The sequence below is a fragment of the Paramormyrops kingsleyae genome, chromosome 1 (assembly GCF_048594095.1).
Source record: "Paramormyrops kingsleyae isolate MSU_618 chromosome 1, PKINGS_0.4, whole genome shotgun sequence".
NCBI classification, from domain to species: Eukaryota; Metazoa; Chordata; class Actinopteri; order Osteoglossiformes; family Mormyridae; genus Paramormyrops; species Paramormyrops kingsleyae.
In genome coordinates this window covers 14,065,570-14,088,591 of record NC_132797.1, presented here as the reverse complement: position 1 = coordinate 14,088,591, position 23,022 = coordinate 14,065,570, and the positions used below count along the sequence as shown (strand labels likewise).

Here is a 23,022-nt window from a genome sequence, read left to right as displayed (position 1 = left end):
CAACCTGGGAGAGACAGATCCAGTTGACAGTCTTCATCGAGCTTTACAAATAGCTGTTGATCGCATTTTGCTGAGAAGACATAAAATAACGTCTTTTAGGTTTCTATAATTAAACGCCAATATGATATATCTTTGGTGACCACTTTGCCATCAGGATTAACTTTCAGGAAGCAGCGGATAAAGGAAGGAAGATGAGCGTTTGGGATGTCAAATTTTGCTTCGCTAGAGGGATGTTTTCAAGATTATATTTCATTTTTTTTTCAGTTGGCTAAATGAATGTCTTCACTTCCTGTCTTCTCTGAATGAGCCCAGAGTTGAGCATGGAATAAGGAAGGGTCTGGTTTCTCTTGTGATAATGGTCACGTGCTTCAGTAGATCAGAAAAATTCTGGTTTACTTAAGATCAGGCAGTGAGAGTGACCTTGACGTGATCTTGGAAAAGGAGATCAAACAAAAATACATAGGGATAGATTCCCCTACCCTAGAATTTACTAGAGTTTAAGTAAGGAATAATTGACGACGGGCCGTTGAATTATTAGAAAAATAATGCACACCCGAGGTGGTGATGCGTTACACCTCGGGTGTGCATTATTTTTCTAATAATTCAACGGTCCGGAGTCAATTATTCCGCTTATACTACGGTTGCCACACCTCAAGACATCGATCAGATGATATATTTCAAGGGATTCGTCCGGTTTTTCTACTTAAATCGCTATTGTGAGTAGGATTATTTCTTCCGCATCTCATCCAACGACTCTTTTGCTAGTTCCAAAACGTCATTAGCTGTTGTTTTTTTGGTGTTTTTCTCCCTCGAGTATGTCTAGCTGTTCTTCGCTGATCGTTTTATGTGTTTTGTTGTTGCCGGCTGCCTTTGATGTCCGCTTCCGTTTATGTTGTTTTTCATCTGGACTGTCTAATACTGCTGCAGCCTAGTTGTTGAAAGTTTCATATTCACCGTAAATATTAAAATTTACTTTCGGAAAATCGTCTGTCATGTTGTTTTTGTTAGTCCTGTGTGCTGTATAGGTACTGTATGCTAATTCCCGTTATTACAGTTAACTATGCGAAGTGATATGGAACTGTAATGCGGTCAAGAGAGCTGCCTGGAACTACGTTCGCCGTGCGTTTCCCTGAAAATAATTGCACACCTCAGAACGTTCGTCAGCCAATCAGATTCAAGCATTCAACGGTCCCGTAGTATAAGTATGTAATATTAAATATGTCAGGTCTAGTGTCTCAAATGGGTGGTTTAATGATTCTGAAAACAACTTGGATGGTGAGTGAGTTCAGGAGGTGGGTGACGGAGCCGATACCCCCACCTATCGTGCTTGCAAGCCTTGTTTCTACCCTCGGCAACCCGAGGTGATGCAATGTATCCTTAGAAACAGGGTAGTGATGGTGATCTGCGGAAAGGGATCCCCGATCAGCCCTTAGCACAGCGCAGCATGGCACCCTGGGCTTGAATTGGCCTGTTTGTTAATCCTGTTGGCTGAAAGAGAAGCAGTTGAAGTCAAGCAGTTTCAGTGGTAATAGCGGACCCTTTCACCTCTCCTGTCTTTCACTGGCTTGGGGGGGGGGGGGGTTCAGGGTGGAACAGCTGTGAGTGGAGGATGGGCATTTTGATAAGACATCTCTATGCTCTGCTGTAACTCTCCCCACCTCTCCTCTACCTGAATCCCGCCACCCCTCTGGAGACAATGCTGGCCTTTCTTGACAACACTGACATCCTTGTGGGGGTGCTGCTTGGCCCCTCACATGGTGAATGTTGACAGGAGAGTTCTTATTCTTAGAGAGGAAGCCAACATCTAGAATCAGTGCTTTTTATGTCTTGCATTATTGTTGTACAAACCCAATTAAAGCTGCTGTAGTCTTCAGAGCACTTTTAAGCTCCAGTAATCGATCAGTCCATCACTGCCTTTCTCTGAGTTTTGACAAGAACAGCTCACTTTTCTTAAAGAATATGCAGAATATCCTGTTAAGGACAAAGGCAGATTGACTGATTGAATCTGCGTCTTATTGTCTGTTGATGATAAAAATGTAAGGCCTTCTGCAAGCTAATGCAGGAGACTGCTTCCTCTGACACAAAAATAGTGCTGCTTGTTTTCCACATCCATTACATTAACGATATCCTCATATCTGTTGATACCTCCTCCTTCAGAACTTTGGTGCTTTGGGATAGATGATAATCTGTCATCATGTCCAACTCCTGTGCCCCCCCCCTCCCAGCCTTTCTAGTCATTCATGCTGAGTTCAGATGTGTGTGCTCTGTGTTTTTGTTATTATTATTAATATAATACATATCAGCAATTTTTTGTACAGGGCCATTTTATTATGTAACCTGTAATTTTATGCTTTTGTGTTTTACTGCAGAAATACAGGTCTGGTAGCTCAGTCAACAGCAGGTATAACAGTTGGTCCACTCCTGGGATCTAAGCTGCTTCGCTGGCTGCTCCAGTGAGGGTCACACATATACCTTGATTAGCATGAGGATTTTTATAGCACACCTCTATGGATTGTGGGGGATTGAGCAAGTTGGTTGTGGTGTGATACCTGGAGTGCTGGCTTCTGCTGTTCACAGGAAGGGTCCCCTTCTTGCATCACTCTTTCCATCAGGCCACGGTGCTTGATTGACTGATCAGGGTGGTGAATGCAAGGTCATTTCTGTGCCTGGTAATGGAAACATCTCCTTCGGTCTGGATTTATGGGGCTGTCATGTGAGCCGTCCATTCAGATTTGAGTGCGTAGGTGTGTGCGTTTGAGTACGTGCATGGCCTTACGAATACGTACTTCTGTGCATGCATGCCGTCAAGCGTGCAAGGTTGGCAAGCTCACGTCGTACCTGGCCTGCAGGGATTGGTACAGCCCAGGAAGGTTTAAACGAATCAAGCATATTTCTTCAATAACAAGGCAGACATTGTCTTGCCGGCGGTGTCTCTCCATCCGTCCTGTTACCTGCGTTACTGCCTCAGGATGCAGACGTGTTGTTTACCGGGCCATGTGTCTGGTCTAGCTGGCTCGGCTTTGACAGTGATTTGATGTTTCATGTTCTGGATGCTGCTGGAGTGATACCTCAGGTGCTCCTTGAGACCATCTCTGGCACGTTCTGCTCTGGCCAGGGAAACTGGATGCTTCTTCAGGGTGATATGTTGAGTAAGTGTGTTGTTGTGGTTGAACGAAGAGGAGGTCAGATTGTATTTAAATGTGCCAAATTGGAATCCTTTTCTTTCCAATTATTCCTTTAATATACAGCTCTGTAAAACATGAACAGACCACTCTATATTTTTTAAACATCTGCATTTTAAAATCCTGGTTTAATCCTGGTTTTGCTGGTAGAAGGCTACATTGCAAGGCAGGCTGCTTCCAGACTCAAAAGTTCTAAGACAGCAGTACACAGGAACAAGGTAAAGCAGGAGACATGGGTAATAACTAAAAACCACCCAGGTATAGGGCAGAAGCAACTTTCTGATGACTGTCAACTTATCCGGCAATGCCTCATAAATCAGAGGATGACCTCAAGTGACCTTTAAAAACACTGGGAAACATTAAGTGGTGTGAAGTGCACTGCTAGGACAGTTCATATCAGGCTCCTCAAAGCAGGACTGAAGACCCATAAAGCAAGGAAGAAGCTCCACATCAATGAAAAGCAGGAAAGAGCAAAAAATATGTTTTACACAGGTATATACCCTTGAACTGAGAAATGAGTGAAACTGAAAATTTTCTTTGCTCTCTTAATTTTTTCCAGAGCTGTATGAGTATTTGCGGTGTGATGGTGTAACAAAATGTTCCCCATGCTGTTTCCTGTATTGAGCTTAGGCTCAGCATGACCCTGCACTAGATACACAGCTACAACATGAATGGGCAGTTGGATATATGTACTGTATGTATTATTTGTGTGTGTTTGTGTGCACAGCCTTTGCATTCCCAGTGATTGCTGCTGGCAGATCTGATTTTTAGTTTATCTAGCTGTCTTTCTTCGTTACCACTAAATGCCAAAAATTGCCATTGGGTTGGACACGGAGAGAGAGGCTAAGTGGCTACTGAGCGATGGTGAAATGTACCAGTGAAATCCTTAAGATACACCCATTCATTTATAGTGCTAAATGCTATCAATACAGACTTACTGTTCCATGACCCCTTGTGTGTACAGTATATACTATACACCAGGAAGAAGCTTAGGACATAAGTGATAGTGACTTTAATGTTCACCGTTCTTAGCGCAAAGCAGGCTATAAATGTGGTAGTTAGAGTCAGCTCCAGCACAGGTGTTAGTAGATGAGCAGTAATGGAAAAAGTGTTTTCCAGGACACTTTTGCCCAGAAGGTAATGAAATATTCCTTGAAATACACATCATCTAATGTGATTGAATAGGTTTTCCTTGTATGGTTGGGGAAATTGGTTGCCATGGCGCTCAGGCTCCAAATGCCCCACCCAGCATGAGTGGGTTCATTAAGTGTGGCCTCCCACACGGAGAATCGTGTGTTGCTGGTCCTAAAGGGCAGGGGTTCGATCTACACCGCCGTTCGATCGCATGTCAGCGGTGCCCTCCTGTGGATAGACAAACCAGGCGGTGATGGGAGCTGCTTAACACACAGCAGGGTTCAGCACCCTCTGTACTGACCTACAGTCAGTTTCAGTTAGTCTGCCTGGTTCACCAGGCATTGGTTTAAGCTTCTTAAGACAATTTCCTACAATCATCTTCTTTAGACTTACCACTTGGGTGTGCTGTTGGGAGTGGTCAGGATATCAAGCTGTCTAAATAGCAAGATAAATAAATATAATGGATATCAGCCATTTTTTAAGACATTAGAAACACAGGATCATTTCTCCTGGTTACTCAGATTAATTCCTACTCTAAAGCTGACCTGAAAAGATTCCTCTTTAATTGTGCTCCCCACTCAGACTTGGACAATAAGAAAATCTGGAGTTTCCAGATGTAGGGCCACAGAACACTGGGCTGTAAATTACATTTTGAACAGCAGCTGAGATGATCATGGATCAGATGGAAGTGGTTGTAGGTCAGATCACGACATGAGATCTTGGTAGCACAAACAGATGTATTTCAAAGTGCTTTTTATAGGAAACACTAAAAGCTTTGCTTGAAATTTACTTCAGCGGCATAAATAACACATTGCAGTAGGCAAGAAAAATAATCTTGACCTTGTAAGTTACTTTATCGTCCATAACGCTACGGGAGATGGAAGAGAAATGGTCAGTCTCCTGCCTGCCTGCGTTGTGTGCGTAGCTAATGCATACTAGCACAGCTGTCACTTTTACCTTAATCTCGCAGGCAGTGTAAGGGTCGATGTGATGATGCACCAGGGTTAAACAGTGCTCGTTTATTTGCACCATATCTGCTGTCATCTGTCTTTGGCTCCATATCCTTACAGTTTTCTGTGTTGTCATTATTTACGTGTGGGCGGCACACAGACCTTCAGATCTGCCATCTCCAAGCCTGATTAAGCTTGGCTCACAGCAGCTGTATTCCAATTTATTTGAGCGGTGTCATTATAGTTTTTTTGTGTATCTACAGTATATTCAGACTACAAAATGACTTTCTGAGCTTCCTTTCCATAATATGCCAATCTATGAACGCTTTTTGAAAACAGCCAAATTGGTTGACAGTTGGCCTACAAGCCAGTGGGGCGGTACTTGACAGCTGGAGTCAACTGGAGCACGATCTCAAAGAGGAAGTGATGTCAGTGCTTTATTTGCATATAAATGGACAGTCCATTATTGTCCCTTCTGCTATAGTTCTTGTCATTTTTCAACCAGATTTCTGTCATTTGCCCATTCACCCATTCCGGTACAAATAAAGTGCAATAGCAAGAGAATTTCCTAGAGGACAAATGTCCAAGGATATGTCAGTGTTATTGTTACTGACTATCAGCTGTCTTATCTGGTACAAAAAGAAGAAGCTGACAGAATGAGAAGCTAACCTCTTCACTGATTATGGCACTTCTTGCACTTTATTGTGCATACTCGTTGCGCAGAGGAGACAGCTGAATCTTAAACACCTCATGCTTTTGCTCAGTTGCCAGAATAAATACTGGCCTTGTGTGTTTTTTGCCACGAATGGAGTTATTCCCACAAACCATGTGGAAATCCAATCTATTCTAAAGTCATTGACACAATGCAGATGGAGCATGAAATACATCTTAACCCAATAGGAAAAAATAAACTATTTAGTTTTATCTTTGATTTGTGGATTGTCTTGTATTGTGAGAATGTATGTTAACAAATATAGCAGTAGAGATTTCCGAACTTTTCCTCAGGGGGGCTACAGTCCAACCTCGAATACTCAACATTATAAGGGAATCAGAGCCAGGTAGTATGGGTAATAAACTTGACACTTTTTGCTTCTTTCTCGCGGCCATTCTGAGCTGTGGTCTCAGAGCTGGTTCTGGGGGCACCCCTGTTCATTCTGGTTTTTAATTTTTTGGGGACAGCTGAGCAGTCTCTTGAATTCTGACCACGATGGAACCTATCTTGACATTTCTGAATTATTTATTGAGCACTTCTGCTGATAAAACAAACTTTCTCTTTTTTTGCCCCTTAAAATAATAACACAGTGGCAAATTATGATCAATTCATTATTTAATTGCTTAATAGATACTATAATGGGGCATTTTCCCCAGAAGGGAAAAAAACTGAATAATCAATTAATTTTCATTTAGGTGAATACTAATTTGTGGTACCTTTTTTTAGCTGCTGAAATGATCCATGCCATTTTGAAGAAACATTTTATTTTTTATTAGCTTTTTAAAATTATTTAATGGCTTATGCCATTTTTAAAGAATGGGTATCTTGTGACTATTACACGCTATTTTTATATAATTAGTTTGTGACAGCCCCATGACACTGGATTAATTAAGATGCTAGGTGTAAGAACAAAGTAGACCAGGATCTCTCAAGGTGGCGGTTGGGTACCATTTATTTTGGAAAATGTAAAGGGATACTTGAGAATTGGACTCCCAGATACTATAGTGCTGCATTACTTCAGCCTTTTTACATGTGTTTCATTCATTGCTGTTTTTCCCATATTTCAGATGTGAGAGGACTTTCCGATTGTGAGATTCACTAAAGATGCATCTGCATCCTTGACTATTCATTGTACCCATTCATTGATGGAGGGTTCTGGTCCTTCATTTGAACATTAAAGTCCCTGGATTAGGTGCTCTGACGTGCTTACACTATGATGGGTTTTGTGTATAGCATGCTTCACTGAGTCACCCGTTAATGGTAACTGAAGTAACCCTGGGGATTTCTCAGTGTATACTCGACCAATAGCTAATGGGTATCCTTTAAATGGACAGGGTCTTGGAATTGAATCCTGCCTTCCGTGTCTCTCAGACTTCTGGATGTTCAGGCCAGATGGTGCATGCTTATGTATGGTGTCCCTCACACTATCTACAGAACCACACATCTTTCATTTTCACCACATTTTTCACAAACATCTCTCATTATTACTATTTAGTAGAACACAAGGAACTCGGATCCATTTCTTGTGGAAAATAATATAGTAAGAGTTAAAAGCCTTGTTTCATAACCAGGTTATTCATACCTTTTGGTGGACAGGATTGATCACTGTTGAGTGCACATTATAATAGATACACACATTCATCAACATATAATTTATCCAAATCAGAACTAGTGATCAGAGGATAAATATACAGTCCTTTAGGTCATTTTAATTGATTTATATGGTTACATTGCAGTGTTTCCTCTAGGTTTACAGCTTTGGGGGGGGCATTTCTTTTTATTGTTGTGTAAAGAAGATAAATAACATAAGGCTATTTAGTTTGTTTAATAAAAGGACAATGTATAGACCTTTTCTATAGGAAAGGTAACCTTAAATGACTTCTGTTGTGAACCCCCTAATATAATGGTAGGGGAAACACTGAATTGCATGTAGGAGAAAACTACTACCTGAAAGAGTCTAGGCTTCTAACCATGACAAGCTGCAAGAGATCAAAGACTTTAGTTGACCTGACTGATAATCATCTTCCACATAAGTGCCACAGGAAACTGGTTTCTCCACACCAGCTGGAAGTGGACCCTGGCTCATGGCAAAATGCCGCTTAAGATGCTCTCTTGCATGAGACTCCATTACATCTAGTGTGAAGGCTGTGAAAATGATTCCTTCTGTCAGCATCCGGTGGCTGCAGGGCGGCATCTTTGTTTGAAAAGGCCTTCATTAAGTGTTTAATGCAAAATTATAGATACCACTAATGGCGTTTATCACCTTTAACCTTGTCAGTTTGAGTAGATCACTCATGAATAATTTATCAAGTGGAGGGAATGAGATATCAGTAGCATTTCACTAACCTCTTAACATCATAATTATAATGGACTGCAGCTCCATTCGCTGTCTGCATACAACCAAAACAATGTTAATGACTCCTATGTTAGCCTGTGCAGAAGCATGCAGGACTTACTTTCAAAGATAAAAAGCATGCATTAAAGAGAGACGTTTTCTGATTGCATAAATTTGGACCCACAAATGAGGCATTAGTGGAGGGAAAAAAGCAAGCAGATGAATCTATGATAGACCCAGCACAGGAAGGTACCACCATGGGTCAAGAGGTGATTCTTTTTTGTTTCAAATACTGGAATACTGCGGATTGAATATCATTGGATAAAGTGTTGGTTGAAGCCCACTCTATACAAGCTTCACTGCTTCCCCTCCAGTCTGCTAGGTCGGAATCCCCTCAGAAGATGCCATCCTTGGCAAGTTGCCCATCTTACCTTTGCAGGATCCATCCCTTATTGGATATTTGCTAAATGTAGAAATCAGTGGTCTCGCGCATGTACCAAGTCTTTAGCTTAGTAGTCTTGGTCCTGTGTGTTTGAGTGGTTTTTCTTCGTCATTAAGATGATTCTCCCTTGTCCTTCAGTGCTCTGCCCTTGAACCTGGGCACTTATCTGCATGAATCATGCCTCTTCTGGTCTTCCTTTCTCCCTAGGCTCTTCAGTCCTATGTTTCCCCTAGCCTGAGGATGAGGGGATTTGGATGACTGTCAGTACATGGCTAGGAACCCAATGCAGGAAAATTCAGTCTAAACAAACATGCCTACCTTTACTAACTTCTATGTAAAACACCTTAATGCTGACATGTCATTATGTCTTGAAATTGAAAGATCAATGAGACCTTGAATTGCAGTAATAATTGCAGAGGACCTGTCGGAGATAGCAGGCTACATTGCTTAATTAGCCATTTGGCCCGCTTCTTGAGCCCTCCTGGACATGTGGATCGATGTGCCATTTGCCCACAGCCAGGTTGTTGGTGGAGTCTCCGATTTGAGATGGCTTTGAGCGGGCACACCTGTCCGCAGCACCCTAATGGCCTCTCTTTTGGGTCGGGTCACTTGATTTGTGTGTAATTGATTTTTCTGCATCCAAAATTAAGTGCCTGCGTTGGCGGCGATGGCATCCCACCCGTGAGGGGGGCGGGGTGACATTCTCCCGGAGCTTGTTATTGTGGTCATTCCTGCTCTATTCTCGGTTACTCGCCGGTGATTAGTTTGACCCTGTACCAGCTGTCCAGTTTTTCCTGCTCATTGGCTCCAAAAGGAGCTGCAGTGCAAGGAGAATGACCTGGGAAAGCATCCAGCTGGACACTAGAGCATCCGGCCAGCGTAGAATAGAAGGGAATCCATTCATTTAGACAATCCATTGGTTTAGACTGTCGGGTGGTTAGGGTGGAGCCTGTCCTCCTCCTTAATGACTGTCTGTGGTTCTGCATCTCACTGGGAGATGTGTGCTGCACCTGCGAGAGCAGCCAGAAGGAGTTGCCATGTGAAATCTGTTGACCCTGCAGAAACAAGCCTATTCTTTATGGATGGATGCGGCTGGCATTTCAAACAGCACCGGCAGCAGTTTTCATATGTACCAAGCAGGCAGGAAAGTTTTGTTACAGACTAAAAATACCTGAGATTTTATGTTAATATGCACTGTTTGCTTAAGTGAGTGGAATCTGTGCCATTGTTGTCTTGTGGTTCTTCTGTCGAGTTTTGATCTGAGTAAAATATTTTAGGTAAAAGTCTCACCTGACCACAGTGCATAAACATTAGACTGGCATGGGATTTCTTAGCATAAAAGTGAAGCAGGCTGGCTGCTGGAGCACGGAACTGGCAGATTAAGTAGATTATCATGCAGCAACATTACACTTTAAGTCTGCATGGCCCTTGCCGTCCACTTTCTGCAGTTCACAGCAAATGCCCAGCAAAGTCTCAGTGTTTCTTCCCTCCATTCTGAATGGCTGTCTGCGCTGTCAGTGGGTCACAACCGGAACTAAACCCTGTGCTTCCCCGCACCTCTCATTTCTAGCATGTGCCAGAGGGTGGGTCATAAATTTACATGGAAGAAATGGACAGACCGGGTTTGTGTCAGTAATGATGCTCTTCACGCATGACCACACATTAACCAGCCGTGTGCGTTTTTAAGTATCTCATTACATCTCTGGCCGCCTATCATTTTATCAGTTTCGCCTCACGTCTTACCTAAGTGGTCTTTTCATTTTACCTTCATTTCGATGTACTTCTTATATTAAGTATCCAAATTAACCCGAGGAAAATGGCAGCAATTTCGGTAATATGTACACATCCTAGTTAACAAGCCATCTAATCTGTGTTATGTGTTATTATTGTAAGTTGTTGATCTATAATTGGATATTACTGTATTTCTAAATGGGAGTTGACATGTGCTCACGTCTAGCTCGAGGCTGTGAATTAGAGCATAGCCACTGCTCCCAGTTATAGCCATACCGGATGCATGGACATATTTTCTTGCTGGTGGTCACTGCTGGTTCTTCTGAATGACTAATAAATTGTGAGGAGCTCCATTCACTAACCCCTAAACTCAGCTGGCTTTGGCATTAGCATTAGGAGAGGAGATTCAGCTTTACATCACAATGCTCAGCCAAAGGGATTAGTCTGGTACGCAGGGACTATGAAACAAAGTTCCTGGTCACATGGCTTGTTATATAATGTCCATTTTAGTAATTAGGTTGGTCGGTGTGCTTGTTTGCGGTCACATATGTCTGTCCCTTTCACCTTGTGAAATGACCTCTAGAGTTGAAAATGTGGGTTTCTGCTGTGCCCCCCCTCTCCCCCCAGGAGGCCTGAGGTCTGAGTCTGTCCATGGGCTGGGTTTATACACCTGGTATGAATCACTCGGAGCACGGGGTTCTCTGGGTCCTTAGAAGAGGCCCTCAGAGACCTGTCTGATGGAGGCCTGCACACACTCTCCAAACATTCATTCATGCTGAAGAAAGGGCTCCTCGTCCTTGACTGAAAAAAAGGACCAAAATCATAGGCAAAAAAAGCACTCACCATGTGTGTCCTGGGTATGACGTTAAACTGCATCCGGCCCTGCAAGTGGTCCTCCATATTGCATGGAAACAATTTTTGGGGGTTAGTGGCACGATTGGCACTCCAGCCACCGTAAAACAACTCACAACTGCTAGACAAGCTAGATACTCTTCTGCTCTTAAGCTGCATGCACCATGAAGGGGAGCCCCCATCCCTGGATGAGTCAAAATCGTCAGAGAATTAAAAGGGTCAGGCCTGTTGGGGATCGGGGCTAGTGTGTTGCTGAGGCGTTACCTGCTGCATGACGGTACTTCGGTCCCAGTGTGAGGTGACCCATCTGGGTAGGCACGTGGAGCGATTTGTCTCTCCAGCAAGATGACCATCTTCCTCTGCTGTCGAGGGAGTTTCATAAACTCTGTGTTTCGGTGACAGCACTCTGTAGTGGGGTATACCTACTTTTGGTCTGGTCAGACTGACGGCTGCCATACTCAGAGAGTAGCTGTTGCTGTAGCAGATCGGCTCCTTCTGATGGTGTCTGATGTCACTCCTCTCAACGAGCGTATCATGAGACTCACGCTAAGGCACTCCTTGGGTGTCTTTTCTGTTGTCTCAGTGTATGCTCCTATCGCGGTGAGGTCTCGTTGAGGGAGACATTTTATTCGCAGCTTCGCTCAGTGATTGAACGGTGCCCATGAGGTGACACTCCTCTGGTCATGGGTGACTTCAGTGCAACCACTGGCACTAACAGGGCTGGCTATGAGGATTGTGTCGGTCCCCATGGGTCTGGAGACTGGAGTGAAAGTCACTCCATGTTCTTTGACTTTATGAAAGGTCAGGGGCTACGGGTTGCTGGATCCTGGTTCCAACGCCCCGAGCCGCAATGTTAGACTTGGTACTCCAATACTGGTGGTGCAGTGAAGGAGATCCATCACATCTTTGTGTGCAGATGCTGGAGGCTCCTGCAAAACTGCAGGGTCTACAGAAGTGCCCAGTTTGTGAATTCTGACCACAGGCCTGTTGTTCCTACTATGAAGACTCAGCTTAGGTCCAGTAGGCTACCACCTACTAGGAGAATGAAGCTGATCAAGCTGTTTCTGATGAGTTTGCATACAGTTTGTGTGAGGAACTTGCAGACTTGGGTGTGACTGCTGACTCTAATGTGATGTGGGAGACCTTCTGTGATAAGACCCTGAAGGTTGCCAAGGGTTGTGTTGGTGTTGCCAGTGTTCCCAGAAGGAGATGGATATTATCGAGAGGAGTCACAGCGCAATTTGGTGGCAACTCCAGTCTGTACCAGTAACTGAGATAACACTGCTTTCAGTGCCGGATAAGGTCCTTGCTAGGGTCATCCTTAACAGGATCTGTGATCACTTGCTTGCTTGTCAGCGACCAGAGCAGTCTGGTGTTACGCCTAAGAAGTCTAACATCAACCATGTCCTTGCACTGAGGGTTCTCATGGAGTGCAAGTGTGAATATCGGCAGAGGTTTTTGAACGATTTGCCCTGAGGGACATTCTGATACTGCGCAGGATCCCCCTGAAGGTACTGGGCGTCATGGCTGGCCTGTACACTGGTACTGTGAGTGCTGCGCAGAGTGGAGAGAGAACCTCTGCATTCTTTCCAGTTGATTCTGGGGTTCGCCAGGGATGTGTTCTTGCTCCTATTCTGTTCAATGCTTGTATGGACTGGGTGTTGGGTAGGGTCGTGGCCGTCCGTTGGTGGAGAAAGATTTACTGATCTTGATCTTGCCGACAATGCTGTGATCTTAGTGGAGTCAATGGAGGCTTTGATTGGGACTCTCGAGAGACTGAAAGAAAAGTCTGAGTGTCTGGGATTGCGGGTGTCCTGGATAAAGACCAAGTTCCAGACATTTAATGACTTCTTAGGCACAGCCATCAGCAGTGTGTCTGTCTGTGGGGAGAATCTCGACCTTGTAGAGAGATTTACCTAGCTTGGCAGCGATATTCATGTTTCTGGTCACTCTTCCTATGAAGTCAGCAGATGGATTGGAAGAGCATGGGGGGTTATGAGGTCTCTGGAAAGGGGTGTGTGGCGCTCCCGATATCTTTGCAAGAGCACGAAGGTCCAAGTCTTTAGAGTCCTGGTACTCCCTGTCTTGCTGTATGGCTGTGAGACATGAACGCTATCCAGTGAGCTGAGGCGAAGACTGGACTCCTTCAGTACTGTGTCACTTCGGAGAATCTTTGGGCACCGTTGGTTTGAATTTTTGCCGAATGAGCAGTTGTTAGAGGAGTCCCGATTGAGGCACATTACCTGCATTGTGAGGGAGCATCATTTATGGCACTACGGCCATGTGGCGCGTTTCCCTAAGGGTAAGCCAGCTCGCAGGATTCTCATTGCTGAGGACCCAAGTGGCTGGACCAGGCCAAGGGGACACCCACTGCGGCAGATGGATGGCCATTTCTGGAGAGTGGGACTGGACCGTGTATCTGCCTGGGGGATCGCTGGCCGGGATCCCGAGGATTTTCACTGTGTGGTGGATGCGGCAATGCGGTGCATCAGCGCATGCTCCCCAACCTGACCTGACCATGTGTGGCAGTTATTTACTGCCATTGATTTCCCCTATAATTAAAGTGCACTCTTCCTTAAAAGCATGAAGGAAAGTTGGCCATTGGACAATGCGTCTGCCATCGTCACATTGTGACACGTAGCTTTGTAACCAAAACATTAATGTACATTAAGCTGTCCTTCTAAAGCTCTGACTCTCAGGCAAAGTTAATACTAAGATACTCCCAGGCATTGACTACCTCCTTATCTCCACTTGCTTGTCATTACAGCTAATCGTCACTATTCCATTACTTATTTACTTAACGGATTCTTTCATTCCAAGTGGCAGCTTACATGTTTTTAAGCACTTAGTGTTGCTGAATGTGTTATTAGCAAGTCAGTTTTACAAGACGTGGACTTAAAATTGAACCTTGCTGTTCCATGGTTGTCCGGTGAATACCTAAACTTTTTGAAAGGCAGGACTGTTGTTATATTCTTTGTGGGCTTATTACAAGTTAAGATTGCATAACATTTGTGGCATCTAATGTCCACTTGGCCTTTATGAAAATTGTGGTCTAGTTCAGTAGTGTGCCAAATTACTTTTTTTTTTTTTTTAACTCTAACAATGCAGTCAATTATCATTACAATCACTAAGGTAATTATTGCTTCCTTGGAAACATGCTTTTGTAAAGGTTTCTATTATGTGTCCCAAGATTCACTGGGTTTAATTTAGTCATGGTTCCTTAGTACTTTAGAGACTGGGATGGGATTTAACTGGAATGCAAAATCATGCTCATTTATTTTGGCTTATGGGAAGTTTGCAAATGGAGCCTTTTACCCGTTCCTCACGTCTAATTTTGCCCAACCTTTCCTTAAAGTGACAGACAGAGCGTAGAGTGGTTCTAAAGAGCCTACTGCTACCGGTTAACTGCTAAGTGCACACACACAAAGTACCCGGCTTGTGTGTTGCTGGTCCACAGCCAGCTCTGGGCAGATTGTGGCCAGCAGTCCGTCCTTCTCACCTGCATGTTGATGAAGATCGGTCCAGAGAGAGGCAGTCAGATGGAGAGGTGAGAACTCCTCCTGTCCGCACCGGGGCCTGCTGTCCATCACCCAGAGCCTGTCTCTGTCAGATGAAATATGATAGCTTACTTTGTGTTACTGATGCACTATAACTGCCTATGAGTGGTCTGGCAATTTAATCAAGGTCTCAACAGATGCTTTTTCATTCTCGCTCCAGCAATCTCTGTACAGCTCCATGTTGGGCAATTTTGTTTTACAAGCAACAGCAACATGATTGTAAACTGGTTTCGACATGAAAACATAGATCCTCACACTCCTTGTCATAAAGTTTTTGTTATTAGACCCTTCCACTGAAAATCTAATATGTGTGTCATATTGTACTAGAGAACCTGTGGTGGTTATCTAAACTGAATTGTGCTTATTTAATGTTGATAGATAAAGCAGTTATGGGCTGTGTACCGATGGCAAGATTAATCGGTGGGTTGCAGAAAAGTGTTTTCAAACCCCAGTGACAGTTGACATGCAGTGCCCACACAGGCAGGGTTCCCGCTGCCGCTCGTCACTCTCGTCATTGACGAAAACGGAACCCATGGTGACGAAGAAAAACGGCATCAAATCGTTACTCTGGTGAATTCAATTTTCAAATGACGAATTTTGAATTTTTGAAAAGTCGAATTTCATTTTTTCCCAAGTTTCAACCGTAGCACCCGTAGGGCCTAATCAAAACTGGCCCGGCGCCCCGGACACACGATCGTCGATCATCCATGTCAAATGAGCATGGGCCGTTCTAAAAGTAGCAAATGTTATCGATCGGTGTGGGGACATTCTAAAACGCTTAATGTGAAAACGCTTAATGTGGTTTAATGTACCAAAATAGCGACCAATAATCACCAAATTTCGCACACACACATCTGGTCATAAAGACTTTCACCTGACAAAAAATCCAAAACTGAAATACAAGGAATATGGACTTCCGTTAAGCGTTTTCCCCTCCATTGACGCCCATTATAAGGAAAAGGCTTAATGTAAAATAAAGTCCATATTCCTTGTATTTCGGTTTAGATTTTTTGTCAGGTGAAAGTGTTTATGACCAGATATATGTGTGAGAAATTTGGTGATTTTTGGTGGCTGTCTTGGTACTTTAAGTTATATTAAGCCTTTTCCTTATAATGGGCGTCAATGGAGGGGAAAACGCTTAACGTAAAATAAAGTCCATATTCCTTGTATTTCGGTTTTGATTTTTTGTCAGGTGAAAGTCTTTATGACGACCAGATGTGTGTGTGCGAAATTTGGTGATTATTGGTCGCTATTTTGGTACATTAAACCACATTAAGCGTTTTCACATTAAGCGTTTTAGAATGTCCCTCTCAAAGGTACTATGAAACACCGGGAAAGTATTAGCTTACCTTATATATATATAGTAATTAGAACATTATTTCCGAAATGCGTACTATACATCATGTTTTCAGCACGCCAGCACGCAAATTTTTACACAGTATTCACGATTCTTCCAACCTTATCAAGTAGACTCGTGACTTGCCCATGCCGTTAGTTGACCAATCACAGTGTGATTGTCAGAAGAGATGTATATTCAGTGAGTTTAATGATTAATTTATTAAGAAGCGGCGAGAGAGTGACTAAAAAAAAGGATGCTGAAAAAAAGTGAAGAATTTGATTAATAGAAGCAAAAATACAAAGAAAAGTGAAGAATTGAAATCAAACTCCTGGCCCCCCAGCAAAGCCACAGGCACACATGTTCTCCTGTGCGTTCCTCCCCTTCTAGGAGTGACCTAGGCGCTGTGGTGTTTAAATTTGCATGCACACATCCCTTGTGTCCCGGGCAGGCAGTAATAGCACTGTGTTCTTATATGTGCTGACTTTTTAAAGGTATGGCCACATGGTGTATAACACAAATATAAGATATGAGTGAGTAGGCAAAACAAGGCTCTTAGGCTACAGTCTATTTCGATAGCAATACTAAAGGATACTTCCATTCAATGACCACTCATCCAACTCATGGTTGGTCTGAATGAGGATTCTGTCTCAGGAAGGACAGGGCATGAGGCTGGGGTGAGATACCAGCCCATCACTGAGTGGCTTTGCGCTCTAGTGGCAGTTGTCCAGCTGAGGAGGGCCTGCGCAGCATCAGCCATGATAACAAACAGGGGTGCATGCAGACTTTTGGCCCGGCAGGTTTTGCTTGTCTGAGGTACTCAGGTAAAGGCTGTGCCCTTCCCAAGCTTCCTGGTGGTCCATAGCGCTGAGCGTCTGTTGGCATCCTGAAGTCCAGCATCACAGTGGTTCAGTGGGTTGTGACATTATCGGCTGTCTCTGCGTGGCCCTCTCAGGGCACAGTGCCTCCAGAGGGGGCGATGGGCCGGTCGTCCATAAGGTCACCCTGCCCACCTTGCCACTGGCCCAACCTGGCTCTCTCCCAGTCATGCCCCTCTCCTCTGTTCCCCTGATGCCCCCCACCCCCGTCCAAATAATTTTCTCTGAGGAAAATTAAATTAGAGAGAACTGTGGTTGGTGAATCCTCTCTCCTCTGCCCCTGCAGCTCGTAATCTCCCATTTTAAGCAAACGCTCTTGGACTATAATTATAAGTGGGCTTGTTTGGCCGTGTCGGACCGTGGAGGATGGTTTTAATTGCCTTTGAGGAAGCAATACTACCCCCCATCCCCTCCACCCTGGCCCATCCCTGCATCCATACTGCTCCCTCGTCCCTTCTCTATCCTGCACACGCGTGTGGTGGTGGCGGCGCCTTTCAAAGACACGCTTTGATTAGCAGGCAAATTAGGAAGTTTTATGGCTTTCTCCAGACCCAAAGACAAAAGTGCTAGTGTGATGGACAGGACAGCTCTGGGCCAATCGCGGCTTCTGCCTTCAAATCATCATTTTCAAAGCCGTGTGCATCATGCGGCAGTAGCAAGTCATTAGCAGATATGCCTGTCACTTACACTGTTTGTCCCATTGGGGTTCCTGTACTCATAATAGTGGGATGCTTCCTTTCTCTGGGAGAGTGGAAGCTGTACATGAAGTATGGAGCTGTACATGAAGTAAGGAGCAGCTTTTTAGCCTAACCAGTGCTGAAATTTCCAGGCAGCCTGGATCAGCAGTGTGAACAGCCATTACTACTGGTCTACCAGGGTCATGTGATCCATGGCTTGGTTGGTCACCAAGGAAATATCAGCTTTCTGCTTTTAAGATTTTTTTTTATTATTATTTTGAATAAGAATCATATCAGTAAGTATAGACTTGTCTGGTGTTGTGACATTGACATGGCATTGATCCCATTGACCAGTGAGTTCCAACCAATGTTGGGTTACTTCCATTATCTTGCTTGATAAAAAGGTAGATTTGGACCATGTAGTCACAGGTGGTGTTTCTTTACATGTCCTTAAGAGCTACAGACCCCAGATGCTATTCAGTCTGCTCAGAACGGATTGTCTGCAGTTACATTAATGTACAGTATTGTACCCTGGTTGCTCACTTCCTATAGGAAACTGTGATGCATTTGGGGTACGGGGGTGCCGTATGGCATGTTGCTATGGTAGCTCCTCACTCAGCACAAGCATGATTCGCTGAAGGACGGTGGTTCAGCGTCTCATGGGAGATGCCAGCCTGAGTCATGTCATCTCAGCATGGGTAACAGAAAAGTTCTGAAGCTGGGAGGGGGTCAGTCGGGAGGTGGGGGTGCATTCCCCTGTCATCTGGCCTGTAAGGGAAATGAAAATTCACGTTTGGTTTCATCCCTGCCGTGACGGACAGATAATTGCATTTGTCTGTGAAAAAATGTTGGTAATGAAAGTGTGCTGGAAGCTGTCATTGTGGAGCAGAGATGGTAGGGGGGCAGTGGTAAGGCCTCTGGACGCACACATTGCTGTCTGCAGATGCTGACAGAAAAGGGTTCATCATACGCTGCCACCAGTGTCATACCATCACCTTCAGAGTCTTTCATATGCATAGTAAAACTCATCTGGAACTTGTGAATCAACCATATGTGGCCTTGTGGTGTCACCCTTCTCAGGTCATCAACCCCAATGCACCAGTGTCCCTCAGAACTTCAAAGGCCTACCCTACAATTCACAGGTGCTACAAGGATCCTTACTTTCGAGGAAGCACACTGACAGCTCAGCACTGGGGGATCCCACACTGAGCATCTAGGAGACCTCCAGGAAACATGAACATACTACAGCAATACTTGTCTATCTTTCTGAGTCAGTGTTCCATTTAACAAATTTAGAAGCTCTGGAGGAACGCCAGCAGTCACCTAGGACAGTTAGATGGATGCTGAGGGGTGAGCAAGGTTGGCCAAGAATAGCCATCTTCAGATATATTGGGAAACAGGTGTTCAAAAAAGCAGTCTCATAAGAACTGAAAATCAGTTTAATTAGCCAGAACAATCTGTTTTTATGCTATGTCTTTGTGTAATGGGAGTCCCTTCAGCTAAAACCTGAAAAAAGCAGCTTGATTATTGCACCTGTAAAAAAGGATTTAAGCAGTTAACTCATGAATACATAATAAACAGTGAGCAATAAAAGCTTCCATAGTAAAACTACAAAGAGTCAATCAATCAGGGGTCTTTAGAACAAGTATTTATTTTAAGGGTTTTATGCGTCCCATGGCTAATTTGATAATGGAAACCTGAGTCTCACGGCTGCTAATGAGAACCAAAACAGATTTCTGCAATGGTTCAGGGGTCTTCTCGCACACTTTATGATCACAAGCCCTGTACAGCCAGATATGCCTGCTCATCTGGCCAGGCTTCCAGCTATGCATCATGGAGTCTTACTTAAGCAAATTGTCAGGCCTCACATAAGTAAATGGCTCAGTGGGTAGTACCCCTGCCTTGATCCTCAAATCAGCATTGGTGTGTGATGAGTAGGGATGGGAATCAATAAATTATTGATTTCTTATCAATTAGATTCTTTATCAATTTCAGATCAGAGTAAAATAACTAAATATTAAATTATCACTGATTATAATTTTGTGGACAAGTAATTAGACCTTGGGTTTGAGTCTCTGCCTGGGTTACATGTGTGTGGAGTTTGCATGTTCTCCCCATGTCATAGTGGGGTTTCCTCTGGGTACTCTGGTTTCCCCCCACAGTCCAAAGACATGCTGAGGCTGATTGGAGTTACTAAATTGCCCATAGGTGTGCATGTGTGAGTGTGCCCTGCGATGGGCCGGCCCCCCGTCCTGGGTTGTTCCCCGCTTCATGCCCGTAGCTTCTGGGGTAGGCTCCAGACCCCCCGCGACCCCGAAGGATAAGCGGTTTGGAAAATGAATGAATAATTACACCTGGTTAGCTGCATATTTATAAAATAAAAATCAGTAGTCCTACACAGTTTTCAGCACCCTTGCAAGTTAAAATGGCTTTGCACTGGTTACAAACTGCACAATGGTCATCTTTCCTACTAAAATGCAACCACACCTTGGACTGCTTCTTCCGCTCCATGATGTAGAATTCAAGTCGCGGCATGTGATGTCATCTTGTGGAAAAGTCCGGAAGAATCATTAGAGGAAAATATAAGGTTTCACAATTCTGATGCATCTCAACAATTAAAACTGGTTTTAAACTGGAACTGAGTTTCAATTCCCACCCTAGTTTGCATGTTCTCCCCTTGATTGGACTCTGTTTCCTGACACAGTACGAAAACATGTAGTTGGATGAATTAGTGACTTTAATTTGTCATTGTGAGTGTTCATGTGTCCTGTGATTGACCGGCATCTCATCCAGCGTACTCCCCTGCTCTGTTTCCATGCTGCCTGGGATAGCTGCTGTATGGAAAGCAGCATGAAAAATCGATTGAAGGATGGATATATTAGTGTGCAAACTGCAAGACTGTCACAACGCTGATTGAATGTTCCGCTGACGTTCTCAAGCTACTAGAGGTTAAAAAACAGTAGTGTCCTGCAAACTCCGTTCAGTCTAGAAAAATGAAAAGGAGCTATGAAAGAAAGAACCAGGCGGTGTATACTGTCACACTGTCATCAGACTGAAAGGGGGTCCACGTGATAGGTACCAAAAGTCAATGGCAATGTCTGGAAGCAGAAGAAGCTTATGAGTAGTCCTATGACTACTCATTGTGAGAAAGGAGAAACACATTAACTGCCTTTGGCTCAGAGAATCACACCAAGTCTTCAGCAGCAACTGCGACGTTTAGACTGAGGCGAGGATGCTATTATAATAGGCAAAAATTTGTAATATTTAATGAATGACTTTGTATTCATATTATGTTTTTTTTTGCAGGGGCAATATAACTGACCGCTAGCTGAAACCAAAGGCTGACTTAAGTGAAGAGGTGAGTTTTGAAATGTTTGTAACTTTCTTAAGAAAATTGTAAATTCTGTAAAATACCCTTATACCAGATGTATCATGTGACCGGAAATTTGCCAGCTCTATTAGTATGTAATATTGTTGTATCCTGAGTGCCTGGCAGCTCAATATTGTGGTTTATGGTAATATAATGAACTCACAATAAAAGACATCAGTGTTATTTCTGGGGGTCCAGAGCGTCGCAGCCCAGCCAATACCCAGTCTCTTTGAGTCAGTCCCCTCTGGGAGCCGCCCCGCCCTCCTTTGACCCTGAGAAGTATTGGAAAAGCAGTGGTGCCAGAATGTATCGGCTGAGCATTGGTGCCATCAATCTGTTTCAGCTGTCCCGCCCCAACAATGCTGAGCCGTCAGATACAAAATCTCTGCCCTGCACTCCATTATCCTTCACGGCTAATGTTCACAGGCTTGTCCTCCAGCAGAAGTCTGTGTATTAAACATATTGATTATTTTTTTAATCTGTCTGGGATAACTTGGAAGCAGGATTTGCCTGGTCCTTCATGGAGAGGGTTCGCTTCGCTCCTTCCCAGTCGCCCTCTTCTGGAACACTGATACCCCGGGGGAGAAGATAGATGAAGCACAAAGTGTGGCCTGTCTTGTTCTGTATTCAGTCCCCCATTTTTTTTCTCCCTGGCTGAGGTGAAGCCGCAGACCTTTTCAGATGAGGGGCAGGAGGCCTTGAGCAGTTCTCTTCAATTTGTTCCTGCATTTAGGTCTCACTGAAAGGAAATGTGAGTTATCCCGTGCCTTTAGCAATATGGGGAAAGGTTTGGCTATGGAGGCAATGAGCCTTGCCTTCCCACATCCCGTGAAGACCGACCTGATGAAAGCTACAGTATGGAATTTCAATGCAGCTTCTGGCCCCCCTTCTCGTATTGTTGAATCTGTCTGTTAGGATATGACAGCCTGCTTCCCTGGAGCAATTACCTTATCTTTATTGTCTTTGCATTCGTCTTCTCCTCGATATATAGGATGTTGTTCATCGGAAGAATTTCCCCTATTAGTTATTAAGGAAAGGTTGTTGGGATCTTGGTATATGGTACCTGAACTGATAACATGCATTAAAGAAGGATGATGCCAGTCGAATGTATGCCCTCACAGGAGGAACAAACCAGAAACCTAACATCACCCTACCAAACTGTCAAAATACAAACACTGAATACAAAATTTTATATCTAAACTATGAATTGGTATTGTGTCCAGTGTATAGCCCCAGCCTTGTTCCCTGTTCCCTGCTGTGACGCTGACCAAAATAAGCGATAAGATGGATGATATCTACACTATACAAGTCAAAGTCTTAACTTTTTGTGTCAACTCCAAGAACAGCATTACAGGGAGATATGTTTTTGGATTAGAAACTTGCAGCCTGTGTATACATGTCAAGGGCTGATGAACAAGAAACAGGCAGACCGATGAATATTAGGGGCAGCCTGCTCTGTGTGAGCACGACCCAGCGCTCCAATACAACTAACCCAAATTATGGACGGGCGAGCCCCTTACTTGCAGATCATGAGACAAACTTCACATCAACAACACCTCATTCTCCCTCTCTGGGGGTGTGGGGGGGGGGCATATGGGGATTGGCAGAGCCCTGCTGAACCCTCCAAAACACCCCATGCTTTTGGCGGGAGGGCGGTGCATTCCCAACATTGTTAAAAGCTAGATTGAACCGGTTGGGGTCTCAAACTGTCATGTGCCGGTGACATCCCCGTCAATGCTAACACTCAGTGACACATAATTTGTTTCGGGATTCCCGCGGCCGACGGGAAAATTCCGCCACTTAATTCATCATTTGCTGAAGTCAATTTTCTTAATACGAGCGGCTCGTGTTATTAATACTGCCTCT

General features: G+C 44.1%; 1 protein-coding gene across 9 annotated transcripts in view; it reads left to right on the top strand.

Moving 5' to 3' along the window:
* The window catches only part of syt1a (synaptotagmin Ia), a 168,690-nt gene that overhangs the window by 17,010 nt on the left and 128,658 nt on the right, over window positions 1-23,022 (top strand). For 8 of the 9 annotated variants that reach the window (XM_072710070.1, XM_072710068.1, XM_072710096.1 and 5 more), the window contains one exon: window positions 21,093-21,144. The exons of the other annotated variant lie outside the window; for it this stretch is intronic. The gene's annotated coding sequence lies outside the window, so the exon portion shown is untranslated. The remainder of the gene's footprint in view (window positions 1-21,092; window positions 21,145-23,022) is intronic. 9 annotated transcript variants of the gene reach the window in all.